Consider the following 12,537-nt stretch of genomic DNA (forward strand, 5'->3'; position numbering starts at 1 on the left):
CCCAGTTGAACTTCACACCCCTGGTCGGAGATATTCCCATAGCCTGAGCTCAGCACATCCAGTGGGGTTGTGCTGTGTTATGAACACTGCTTGTGCTTTCACAGGTCCATTTATCACTGACCCACAGTCTAATGAGGGGTGTCAAAGCCAGCGGCCTCTATGGATGCAGGAGGTGATTTTGAACTCCCTGAAGAGAAGGGGCTTGCATGCTGGGAATCTTCTACAACCAGGATTGATTGTCAACTCTTGATTTGCATAGAGCTTAGTTAGTACACTGCTCATACACCCTCCCTCTGAGCAGAGGTTGGAAGTGGAGAGGAGATGGGAAAGGGACCCCTCCTCCTGGCCCAGATGCCTGGTCCTGCTTCCTGACCCAGGAAGAGGAAACATTCAGGGGCTGGAGGGTATAGAGGGTAGAGAGGGCTGGGAAACCTCAGTACAATCTTAGAAATCATGGCTGTCCAGAAGAGGAATGAGCAGTACCCCCAGACCACCGTACCTATGATGGAATCCCAGCCCCTCCCCTGCCCCTCTCACCAGCATCTAGATAGACTGCCTCTTCCTCCCTCATTTCCCTCCTCCTCTCTCTGCTACCTTCGCTCTCAGATTTGCAGCCTGGCCCCGGGCTTTCTGAGTTGGCCCAGCCACCAGCACATCCAGCCCTCCAGGCCACAGAGACTGCTGCCCCCGTCTCCATCATCCTCTCGTATCCCGTGTCCTCCAGGTGGTGGATGCTCCTTGGGCCAGCAGCTCTGTCAGAACCATCCTGCTGAGCCACTTGGCTAGCCCCTTCTTGAGTTCTTCCCTGCCTCTCGTGGAGCTGCCTGGCCAGCTCTCCCAGCAGGCACGTGACTCCCACACCCAGATGGCACCAAGGACATGTGATGTGTGGGTGGGTGAGCCAGCAGCCACAGTGTAGGCATGCGGCCCCACTTACTGAGGTTTGGATTCTGCCTTAGAGAAGGGCATGGAGATTTCAGGCCCTGGGAAGCAGACGAGGGCTCCCTTTCCTCCCCGGTGATGCCACATTGGGGGCACACTCTGCATGGGACTTGCCAGGACTGTGCCACTACTCATGTGCTGCCTCAACACCCTGTGTGGTCTCAGAGCACCCAGCACTGTCCCCACTACAGAGATGCCCCCATCCTACGTCCCTACCCCCCACACACTGCGCAATAAAGATGCACCGCATCCTTCTGCAGTCCCCACATGCAGAGCATCATCTTTGCAGCTGCAGTTCACCCTGCTGAGAATTCCTCTCCATGGCACTGGAAGGACAGGTCTGTGTCCTCCCGCTGCCCCAGCGCTCTCCTCAGCTGCAGTCACAAGCATTCCCTGATGATGTCATCAACACCTAGTCCAGGTACACGGAACAGTCACTCAACGAACGCCACTTCCCTGCCCCTTCTCCTGGGAATTCCTCAGGGTGAATTTCCAAGCCCAGCATTTCCTCTCTCTTCTCCGGCTTCAGAGGCTCAGCAAGGAGTAAACTGCCTTGCTGGCCCTGCGTACCTAGCCTATTTGAAGACTGCATGTATTCAGGGCAAACACCAATGTGCTTTACTTGCACCCCACTCCTGACAAAGTAGGTGCTCAGTGAAAGTTTGCTGGTTGAGAGATCTGCGAAGATATCTTCCAGGATAAGGAATTGGAAGGACCCTGGCTTGTGAAGGGCAGAGACACGTTGGGATAGGCAGAGGGGAACCCAGTGGAAAAACACAGCAGAACCTACATAGGGTGGGAGGCAGCGGGGTCTGGGTGGTCTGAGGGAAGAACCTCCCCAGGGGAGGCCAGAGAGAGCCCCATGAGTGGTGACCTGCCTGGGACCACCTGGAGTCTCTCAGGCAGCCTCTGGGCAGCTGCCAGCCTGGCTACCCTCCTGGGTGACCACAACTCACTTTTACCTGCTTTTTGCCAGCAGTCATGCCTGGGAGCATGCCTGGTTTTCTTTCATATTTAGCCCCTCTCTATGCGTATATATTTTACTTTAGAATAATGTCACTTTACAGCCATGAGCTCCCTTCTGTCCCCAGAGTATTTTCAGAGTCCCCTCCCCATCAGTCTCCACCAGAACCCTTGGACCAGCCACCCATGGTAATAGATGAAATGGAGTTGAAGTGGCTTCCCAGGGTGTCACCATCACCATCACCATGTCCAAGCCAGCCACATCCTGCCTTTCAAGACAGCAGTATGGGTCTAAAATGGTTATTTGATTTTAGAAACATGTCTTCAGGACTAAAGTGCGTGCAAAGCTTCAACATCCTTCCTTTTGGCTCATAACCTTTCTCTCCCCTCACTGTATTCTCAATCTAAACTTGTTTTTAAATCACTGCAGTTTTCTTGCATTTCTCTCTAGAGGAACTTGGATTTTGAAAAGCACTTCAGCCTCCCAAAACTTTACATAATTTATTGCAGACATATTTTGTGCTTGCAGTATCTTCCGGTACAAAAAGAGAATCCCCCTTTCATTTCCAGAAGTTGTTACAGACTTATTCTGAATTTAAATGTCTTGAAACTTCAGCCAGGACATGCTGCAAGTGTTGATTCCCATTGATACTGGAAATCAAACTGCATCCCAAGAGGACTGAGGTTTCCACACTTTGTCTGTGTCTTCCTGAGTGACGAAAGAACTGAGTGGTTGGTGTGTGAATTAAAGCCCATTTCATAGAAATTCACTTTTCTTTTAAAACCTTTAGGAAGACTAAGAAATAAAGCCGGTGGGTGAAGGTTATGTATAGAGGAGAACCCTGTATTTTTACAAGTGAGTTAGTCATCCCAGGAGCACAGGCTGGGAGCCCTGCACAGGAGATGTTGGGAGGCTCAGAGAAGTTTCATGAAGAACAGACATTTGAGCCAGGACTGGAGACCTCCCTTTCAGTGTTCTTGTGGGATTAAAGGAAATCCTGTAACACATTCAGCCTAGTACATTGTGTGTAGTATGTGCTCAGTAAGTAGGAGCTGCAGTGAAAAGTCATGATCATTATCACCTTTGCTAGAGTTTCTGTGGCATCCACTAGCATGAAGTGGGTGATGAATCTGGGGGAGAAACATCCCCTGATTCTGAAAATATTTTTAATTTCTTTTATTGAAGTATAGTTGATTTACAATGTTGTATTACATTATGTTCTACTGTATAGCAGGGTGATTCAGTTATACATACATACATACATACATACATATATATATATTTCTTTTCCATTACAATTTATCACAGGATATTGAATACAGCTCCCTGTGCTATAAGTAGAACCTTGTTGTTTATCCATTCTATATATAATAGTTTGAATCCCTGATTCTGAAATATTACTGTGGGAGACTTTTAATCTCACCCAACACCACAGGCAAAGTCACCTCTCTCTGTGGTCTCCCTGACTTGAGAGCAGAATTCACCAGCCCCATGTAGTCCCGCTTCTGTGGGTTCCTGCCCTCCCGCCCCCACACCTGGCACGGGCTCCTATGGGCCCCAGGACCCAGTGCTCCCGGAGCTGTGCCCAGACTGTCCACTAGCGGGTCTGCGTCTGTAACTCAGCCTAGGGCCTGGTTACTTCCCTTCGGTCTTGGGGCCAAATGTATTGAGAAACAAATTGGCTGTTTGTCCAGACCGGTGGTGTTGTACACTAAACGGTTCACATCCCAAAGCAAGTCAGTAAAACTTAAATTTGGTACAACTAGCCCTTTTTCACCTGGCATTGACATTCCTTCTCTAGGAATCTTAGAAATGGCTTTTTAAGATTGTTGGAAATTTGTTGAGATTTTACTGGTTTTAATAGATTAATTACAGATGAATCAATATTACAATATCGTCTGCTTGTCCAGGAAATAGTCTCCCTTTATTCAGTGTTCAATTCCTGTTTTACAGTGGAATTTTATAGGTTTCTTGGATGATTTCTATACCTTTGTTATTAGACTTTTTCATAAGGACTTTTTAGGATATTTTACTCTGCATATTTCTCTTTTTTTTTTCTTTTTTTTAAGCAATAGTGTGTGGACCAAAAAAAGTGCTTTGAAAACTGTGTGAATGGTTTAAAGAATAAAATACACAGCTATGCACCTGTCACACAGGAGGAACATGGTTGTACCCCAGAATTCATGCACCCACTCCCCCACCCACAGAGGTCACCACTGTCCTAAATCACCCATGTTTACACAGATCTCCCTCAGCATCCTGATAAAGTCATTGTAAATGGAAAATATCCCAAGTCAAAATGCATTTAATACATAAAACCTACCAAACATCATAGTTTAGCCCAGCTTCCTTCAAACCTGCTCAAAACACTTACATTAGCCTCTAGTTGGGCAAAATCATCTAGCACAAAGACTGTCTTATAATGAAATGTTGAATATCTCATGTAATCTGTTGAATACTGTACTTGAAGCAAAAAACAGAATGGATGTCTGGGTTCAGGCTGGTTGATTGTTTACCCTCATGCTGGGGTGGTCACTGCCCAGTATCTCCAGAGCAGGTTATATGGTTTATCACTCGCCCAGGAAAAGATCAAAATTCAAGAGCTACCATATCATCCTTCAATCCTACTCCTGTGCATATATCTGGATAAAAACATGGTTTGAAAGGATCCATATACCCCAGTGTTCATTGCAGTGTGGTTCACAATAGCCAAGACATGGAAACTACATAAGTGTCTGTGGACAGGGAATGGATAAAGAAGATGTGACACATATATACAATCAAATATTACTTAGTCATAAAAAAGAACAAAATAAAGCCATTTGCAGCAACATGGATAGACCTGGAGATTTATAATATTAGGTGAAGTAAATCAGACAGAGAAATACAACCATGATATTGCTTATATGAGGACTCTTGAAAAAAGATAAATATCTATTTACAAAGCAGAAACAGACTCACAGACTTAGAGAATAGACTTACTAAATTTATGATTACTGGGGGCTGGGGATGGGGGGTGGGAATGATGGCGGGGGGTGGGGTGGGTGAGAGACCGGTTGGGAGTTTGGGATTGATATGTGCACCCTGGTGTATTTAAAATAGATTGCCAATAAGGACCCACTGTATAGCACAGGGAACTCTGCTCAACACTCTATAATAAGCTAAAAGGGAAGGCAATTTAGAAAAGAATAGATACATAATACATGCATGACTGAATCATTCTGTGGTACACCTGAAACTAACATAGCATTATTAATGAATTATACTTCAGTATAAAATAAAAATTTTAAAGATTTTTAAAGTACAGTTTCTACTGAATGTCACACCATCCTAAAGTTGAAAAATATGTAAGTGTTGTAGAACCATCCTTAGTCCAGGACCATTTAGATTCCCAAACTAAACTGTGCCTGGATCAGCCTGCTATTTGCACTTTATATAAGTGGATTGTGTGCATTCTTCTGTAGCTTGATTCTTTCCCTTAATATAGTTTATCTATCCAGCCATGTTGATGTCTGTAGCCATCATGCACTCATTTTGCCTGAAATTTGGATTCCATTCTGCAGTTGATGAGCAGCTGGTGGTTTCTGTGCTCCTAGGAACTTGAGTGTGCTCTCAGGTGCACGGGTGTGAGGCCCAAAGGATGTGGCAGAGTTCCTGGGATGCTGGTGCCTTTCATCTAGGTCAGGACATGCAGTTTTCCCAAACAGCTGCACTGCATTTGGCATTGACCAGCATCCAAAGAAGGTCCTATAGGATTTTCTCTATATTCTTGTCCATATATGGCTTTATTCCTTTAAATTTTTTTCTGCACAATTTTTACAAAATTTCTGCTCATTTCAATGGCCCATTTTTTGTTTGGGTTTTCTTTTTCTTTCTTTCTTTTTTTTTAAGTAAATCTTAGGAATACTTTAAATTGTCTGAGTACCATTTCTTAATCAGTGATATGTCTGGTAAGTATCTCCTCACATCATGTGGTCTGTCCACTCACTTTCTTAACAATTTTAATACTTTTATGCAAAGCAATTTATAATTTATTTTAGCCATGTTTATGCTCTTATTTTGTCTTACTTAAGAAATTCTTTCTTACTTCAGAGTCATAAGAAATTTCCCATATTCTCTTCTAGAATTTGTATAGTTTAGCCTTAATTTAGAAATGTATTCTTGGTATGGTGAGGTCCAATTTCATTATTTCAATTTGCATGATCACTTGTGTTAGCATTGTATAGTGCAAAGTCTGTTCTTTTCCAACTGATCTGGAAAATCATCTGTCATGTATCAAATGTCCATATATATATGTGATTCTTTTTTAGGTTTTCTATTCTGGACCACTTCCCTACGCGTCTATCCCTGTACTATAAGGACAGAGTGTCTTCATTTCTGTCATTTTGTGATGAGTCTGGTTACCCCACAGGGCCTTTCTCTACCTCATCCTTTATCTTCAATGTGCATTGAACTTTGGGCTTCTAAAAACACTTTGGAATTAATTTGCCAGTTGTACGCATGTACACACAACACCCCTCCACCCGACACACACATGTCCTTTAAGATATTAAATGCAATTGTGTTAAAGGGCATGTGTGTGAACCTTTAAGAGTGTAATGTCTTCTCATCTATATCTCCACTTATTCAGACCTATTTTATTTCTATGAGGTTTCTGTACACTTTTTTTTAGATTCATTCCTGTATATTTCGTATTGATGCTATTTTATATGGCATTTTTTACTTGGTTTTCTAAATCTTTCTGGTTCATACACACAGAATTGATTTCATATATTCATTTTATATCTGAAGCTTTTATTCTAATAATTTATCAGAAAGATTTTGTTCTATGTATTAAGCCATATTTTCCACAAATAAAGCAGGTTTCTCCTTTCTTTTAAACTTCTCATACCTTTCACTTTAATTAACTTATTTATGTATCCTTAGTGCTCTGGCTAAGACTTCCAGGAGATTGGTGACCTACAGTGCTGACAGTGTGCTTCCAGTTAGCTCAGCTGGTAAAGAATTCACCTGTAATGTAGGAGATCCCAGTTGGATTCCTGGAGAAGGAATAGGTTACCCACTCTAGTATTGGGATTCCCTAGTGACTCAGATGGTAAAGAATCTGCCTGCAGTGCAGGAGACCTGGGTTCAGTCCCTGGGTTGGGAAGATCCCCTGGAGGAGGGCATGGCAACCCACTGCAGTATCCCTGCCTGGAGAATCCCCATGGACAGAGGAGCCTGGCGGGCTGCAGTCCACGCGGTCACAAAGAGTTGGACACGACTGAGCAACTAAGCACAGCTAACACAGTGGTGATACTGTGACCTGATCTTATTCATGATCAAGGAAGGGCATTCAGCATTATACAGCATTTCACCATGAAGTGGAATCTTTCCTGTCATCTTTTAGAAGATATCCTATATCAGGTTAAAGAGCATCTATTTCTACTTTGCTAAAGAGATTCTTTTATTGTGAATTGATGTTGAATTATATATTATATATCTTTTGCAATGGTCATCTGATTTTCCTCTTTAACTTATAATGTGGTGAATTTATAAGGTTTACACATTGAATTTATTTTGTTGACAATTAATGTTAGTTTAGGATTTCCTTTTTTAATATTCAACTAAGATAACTCATTTTGCCCTTTTATTTTTAACCTTTAGTTTTAATAACAATCAGTTGATTAATAATCCAAATAAATACTATATTACCATTTCTTTTAACTAGTAATTATTTCTTGTATCTTGCCTTTATCCATTGGATTTATTTTTCTTTTTATTTGAGTAGTTTCTCTCTAAGTATTTTCAAGAGTCTGTGGGCAGTGAACCTTCTGAGCCTCTGTATGTCTGTAAACATACATCATCTTTTTCTTGAAATGTGATTTGTCTGTCCATATAGACCTAGGTTCCAAATTCTACTCCCTTCATCTCCTGTCTTAAAATATATTTCTCTTTGAATGCTGTGTGGCCAATGGAAAAATCTTTAATTTGATTCTCATTCTTTTGTGTGTTTATTTTGAAAATATTTTATTGTGGGAAAATATACATAACATGGGGCTTTCCCTGGTAGCCCAGATGGTAAAGAATCTGCCTGCCATGTGGGAGACCGGGATTTGATCGCTGAGTCGGGAAGATCCTCTGGAGAAGGGAATGGTTACCCACTCCAGTGTTCTTACCCGGAGAATTCCACGAATGGAGGCTACAGTCTGTGAGGTTGGAAAGAGTCAGAAACGACTGAGTGACTAACACTCACTTTCATGCATAACATAAATATTATCATAAGTGTCCATTCAGTAGTATTAGGTACATTTACATTGTTATTCAGCCATCACCACCATCCCTTCCTAGGACTTTTTCCCTCATTGTAACTCTTTATTCATTAAATCCTAACTCGCAATTCCTTATCTCCCAGCCCCTAACAACTTCCATTCTACTTTCTACCCCTAAGAATTTAACTACTCTGGATACTTCATGTAAGTGGAATCATACAGTGTCTGTCCTTTAATTACTAGCTTATTTCACTTATAATGTCCTCAAGATTCATACGTATTGTAATGTTTTTTAAAAGAATTTTTTATTGGAGTATAGTTGATTTACAATGTTGTGTCGGTTTCAGGTGTAGAACAAGTGAGTCGGTTATACATATACACATATCCACTCTTTTATGTTCTTTTCCCATATAGTCCATTTCAGAGCACTGTGTAGAGATCCCTGTGCTATACAGTAGGTCCTTATTAGTTCCTGTTTTATTTATAGTAATGTGTATACATTCAATCCCAACCTTCCAATTTATCCCTTCTTCCTTCCCCCCAGTATGTTTTCTGCATCTTGGATGATGCAGACATTTCTCCAAAGAAAACATACAGATGACTAACAAGCACATGAAAAGATGCTCAACATCACTAATTATTAGAGAAATTCAAATCAAAACTACAGTGAGGTATTATCTCACACCGATCAGAATGGCTGTCAACAAATCTACAAACAATGTAAATGCTGGAGAGGGTATGGAGGAAAGGGAACCCTCTTGCACTGTTGATGGTAATGTAAATTGATGCAGTCATTATGGAGAATAGTATGAAGGTTCCTTAAAAAACTAGGAATAAAACTACCATGCCTGCGTGCATGCTAAGTTGTTTCAATCATGTCTGACTCCTTGCTACTCTATGGACTGTAGCCCACCAGGTTCCTCTGTCCATGGGATTCTCCAGGCAAGAATACTGGGGTGGGTTGCCATGCCCTTCTCCAGGGCATCTTCCCAACCCAACGATCGAACTCACATCTCTTATGTCTCCTGCATTGTCAGGCAGGTTCTTTACCACTAGTGCTACCTGGAAAGCTCCATAAAACTACCATATGACCCAGAAATCCCACTACTGGGCATATATCCAGAGGAAACCATAATTGAAAAAGATACATGTACCCCAATGTTCATTGCAGCACTGTTTACAAAAGCCAAGACATAAAAGCAACCTAGATGTCTATTGACAGATGAATGGCTAGTATATGTGCTGCCGAAGCAAGCACCAGATGAATGGCTAAAGAACTTGTGGTACATATGCATGGTAGAATATTACTCAGCTATAAAAAGGAAACATATTTGAGTCAATTCTAATGAGGTGGATGAACCTAGAGCCTATTATACAGAGTGATATAAGTGAGAAAGAGAAAGACAAATATTGTATTAATATACTAACATATATATATGGAATCTAGAAAGATGGTACTGATAATCCTATTTGCAGAGCAGCAAAAGAGATGGAGACATAAAGGACAGACTTTTGGACACAGTGTGGAAAGGAGAGGGTGGGATGATTTGAGAGAGGAGCATTGAAACATATATATTACCATATGTAAAATAGATGGCCAGTAGGAATTTGCTGTATGATTCAAGGAACCCACAGCCTCTGTGACAACCTAGAGGGGTGGGATGGGGAAGGAGGTTCAAGAGGAAGGGGACATATGTATATCTATGGCTGATTCATGGTGACATAGGCAGTAACCCTCACAATATTATAAGCAATTATCATCCAATTAAAAATAAAATTTGAAAAAACTAAAAATAGAGCTACCATATGATCCAGCAAATCCAAGTCTTGGGCATATATTCAGAGAAAAACACAATTCAAAAAGATACACATACCCCAGTGTTCACTGCAGCACTATTTACAATAGCCAGGATGTGGAAGCAAACTAAATGTCCATCAACAGAGGAATGAATAAAGGAAATGTAGTTCATATGTACAATGGAGGATTACTCACCCATAAAAAAAATGAAATAATGCCATTTGCAACAACATGGATGGACCTAGAGATTGTCAGACAGAGAAAGGTAAATATCATATGATATCACTTAAATTAACTTCCTTTTTTAAGAGTCAATCATACTTCATTGTATGGCTAAACCTTGTTTTTTTAATCTGTTCATTCATTCATTGATGGGAACTTGAGTTACGTTCACCTTTTTGCTATCGTGAATAATTCTGATCAACAAGACTGTACAAATTTCTGTTCAAATCTCTGCTCTACCCAGAATTAGAATTGCTGTATCATATGGTAATTCTTTGTTTAATTTTTTGTGGTTCCTCATCTTGGTTACAGAGTTTTCTATAGAAGCTGTACCATTTTACAGTCCCACCAGCAATGCAAAAAGGTTCCAATTTTCTTGTTTGTTTGTTTGTTTGTTTTCCCTCCTAATGGCTATGAAATGGTATCTCACTGTGGTTTTGTTTTTCATTTTTCTACTGATTACTGATATCGAGTACCTTTTCATGTGTTTATTGGCCATTTGTATATCTTTGAACAAATGGGTATTAAAGTTCTTTATTTTTATTTTTTTTAATTAAAAAAAAATTTTTTTTTATTTTTTATTTTTCAGTGGGTTTTGTCATACATTGATATGAATCAGCCATAGAAGTTCTTTATTTTTAAACTGAGTTGTTTGGGTTTTCTCTTGAGTTGTAGGTGTTCTTTATATATTCTGGATATTAATCAGTCACTTATCAGATATATGGTTAGTGAACATTTTCTCTCATCCCATAGGTTGCCTTTTCATTTCTGTGTCATTTGATGTGCAGAAATTTTTAATGACGTTTAATTTTTTTGTTGCTTGTGCTATTTGTAACATATCAAAGTTATCACTGCCAAATCCAAGATCATGAAGATTTTCCTCTAAAAGTATACTTTTAGCCCTTAAATACAGGCTTTTGATCCATTTTGAAGTAACTTTGAGGTACTTGGAGAAGGGCATGGCAACCCACTCCAGTATTCTTGCCTGGAGAATTCCATGGACAGAGGAGCCTGGTGGGCTACAGTCCATGGGGTTGCCAAGAGTCAGACACGACTGAGCGACTAATACTTTAAGGTATGGTGTAAGGTAAGGGCCCAGCTTCATTTTTTTGTATGTGGATATCCAATTTTTCCCAATAGTGTGAGAATTTTGTTCTTATCAAAATTGTTTTGGCTACGGATTCTCATTATTTTGCATTTAGTGTCTTCCAATGTCTGTTTTAAAATTCAGTTAGGTTTTTGAGGATATGTGATTTACCCATGTGAATGGAAGAAGTCAAAGGGGAAACCAGCCTGGGTTCTGGAGCCCCAGGGTGCTCAGGATCTACAAGGACAGGACTGGCCATCCCCAGGCTGTGGGTGCACCCCCTGAGAGGCAGTCCCTGGAGGCAGGAGAGATCCTCAGACTTCACCCAGAACCTGTGTGTTAACATGGAGGAGAGCGGGGTTCTGGTACTATGTGTAGGGTGTGACCCAGCTCCTTCCCCCAACCTGTGCAGTCATGGCCCTCCTAGCTTATGAATCTTGGGGGTCTGATGCCTGCAAGAAAAGCCCACATCACAGATAAGCAAGTAGATCTCAGGAGTCAACATGCTACTCATGATATTTGCCCCCCTCCCCCACCCCACTACTGAGGAGCACCCTGCACTCACCTGGACTGAGGTGTGGTCCACAGGAACCCTCCTGACTCAAGATGCTGTTGGTGACACTCTGACCCCCTGGCCTGGTGCAACCCACTAGGAACAAGAAGTGGTCATCTGACCTCTTGAATTCCCTGAGGACCACACCATAATCCTGGCAAGGATGATGATGAACAGCTTTCTAACTTTGTGATACCCTGTGATCTGTGCCACCTGAGGTTCTCATGGGATATCAGAAGTCGAGCTTCTGTCTGTGAGCCTCTCTGTGCACCTATCCTGGAGCATCAGCATAGCCCGTGAACTTCTCATGACTCTGACCTCACAGTCACTTCCTGGAGTTGACACTCACTTAGGAGACTTTTCCTTTTGTCCTGACCTCTCAATGCCTTCATTTATTTAAAATTACAGGGTAGGATGGTGTGTGAGGGAGGGAGATTCAGGGGCATGGGGTTCACTGTCAAGACCATTTCAAGGTCAAACTCTGTATCTTGATTACAGTGGTGATTACACAGGTGTATACATTTTGTCAAAATCTATTTCCTTAAAGGGCTTCCCTGATAGCTCAGTTGGTAAAGATAGCTCAGTTGGTCCACCTATAATGCAGGAGACCCCCTTGTGGCTCAGCTGGTAAAGAATCTGCCTGCAATGCAGGAGACCTAGGTTCGATCCCTGGGTTGGAAAGATCCCCTGGAGAAGGAAAGGGCTACCCACTCCAGTATT

The 12,537-nt window shown here is 41.6% G+C and overlaps 1 protein-coding gene across 1 annotated transcript in view; it reads left to right on the forward strand.

Annotated features, from left to right (window-relative positions):
- Positions 1 to 12,537, forward strand: part of OTUD7A (OTU deubiquitinase 7A) — a 379,982-nt gene that overhangs the window by 177,965 nt on the left and 189,480 nt on the right. The gene's annotated exons all lie outside the window — the stretch shown is intronic.

Source organism: Muntiacus reevesi, chromosome 15, assembly GCF_963930625.1.
Source record: "Muntiacus reevesi chromosome 15, mMunRee1.1, whole genome shotgun sequence".
Taxonomy (NCBI): Eukaryota; Metazoa; Chordata; class Mammalia; order Artiodactyla; family Cervidae; genus Muntiacus; species Muntiacus reevesi.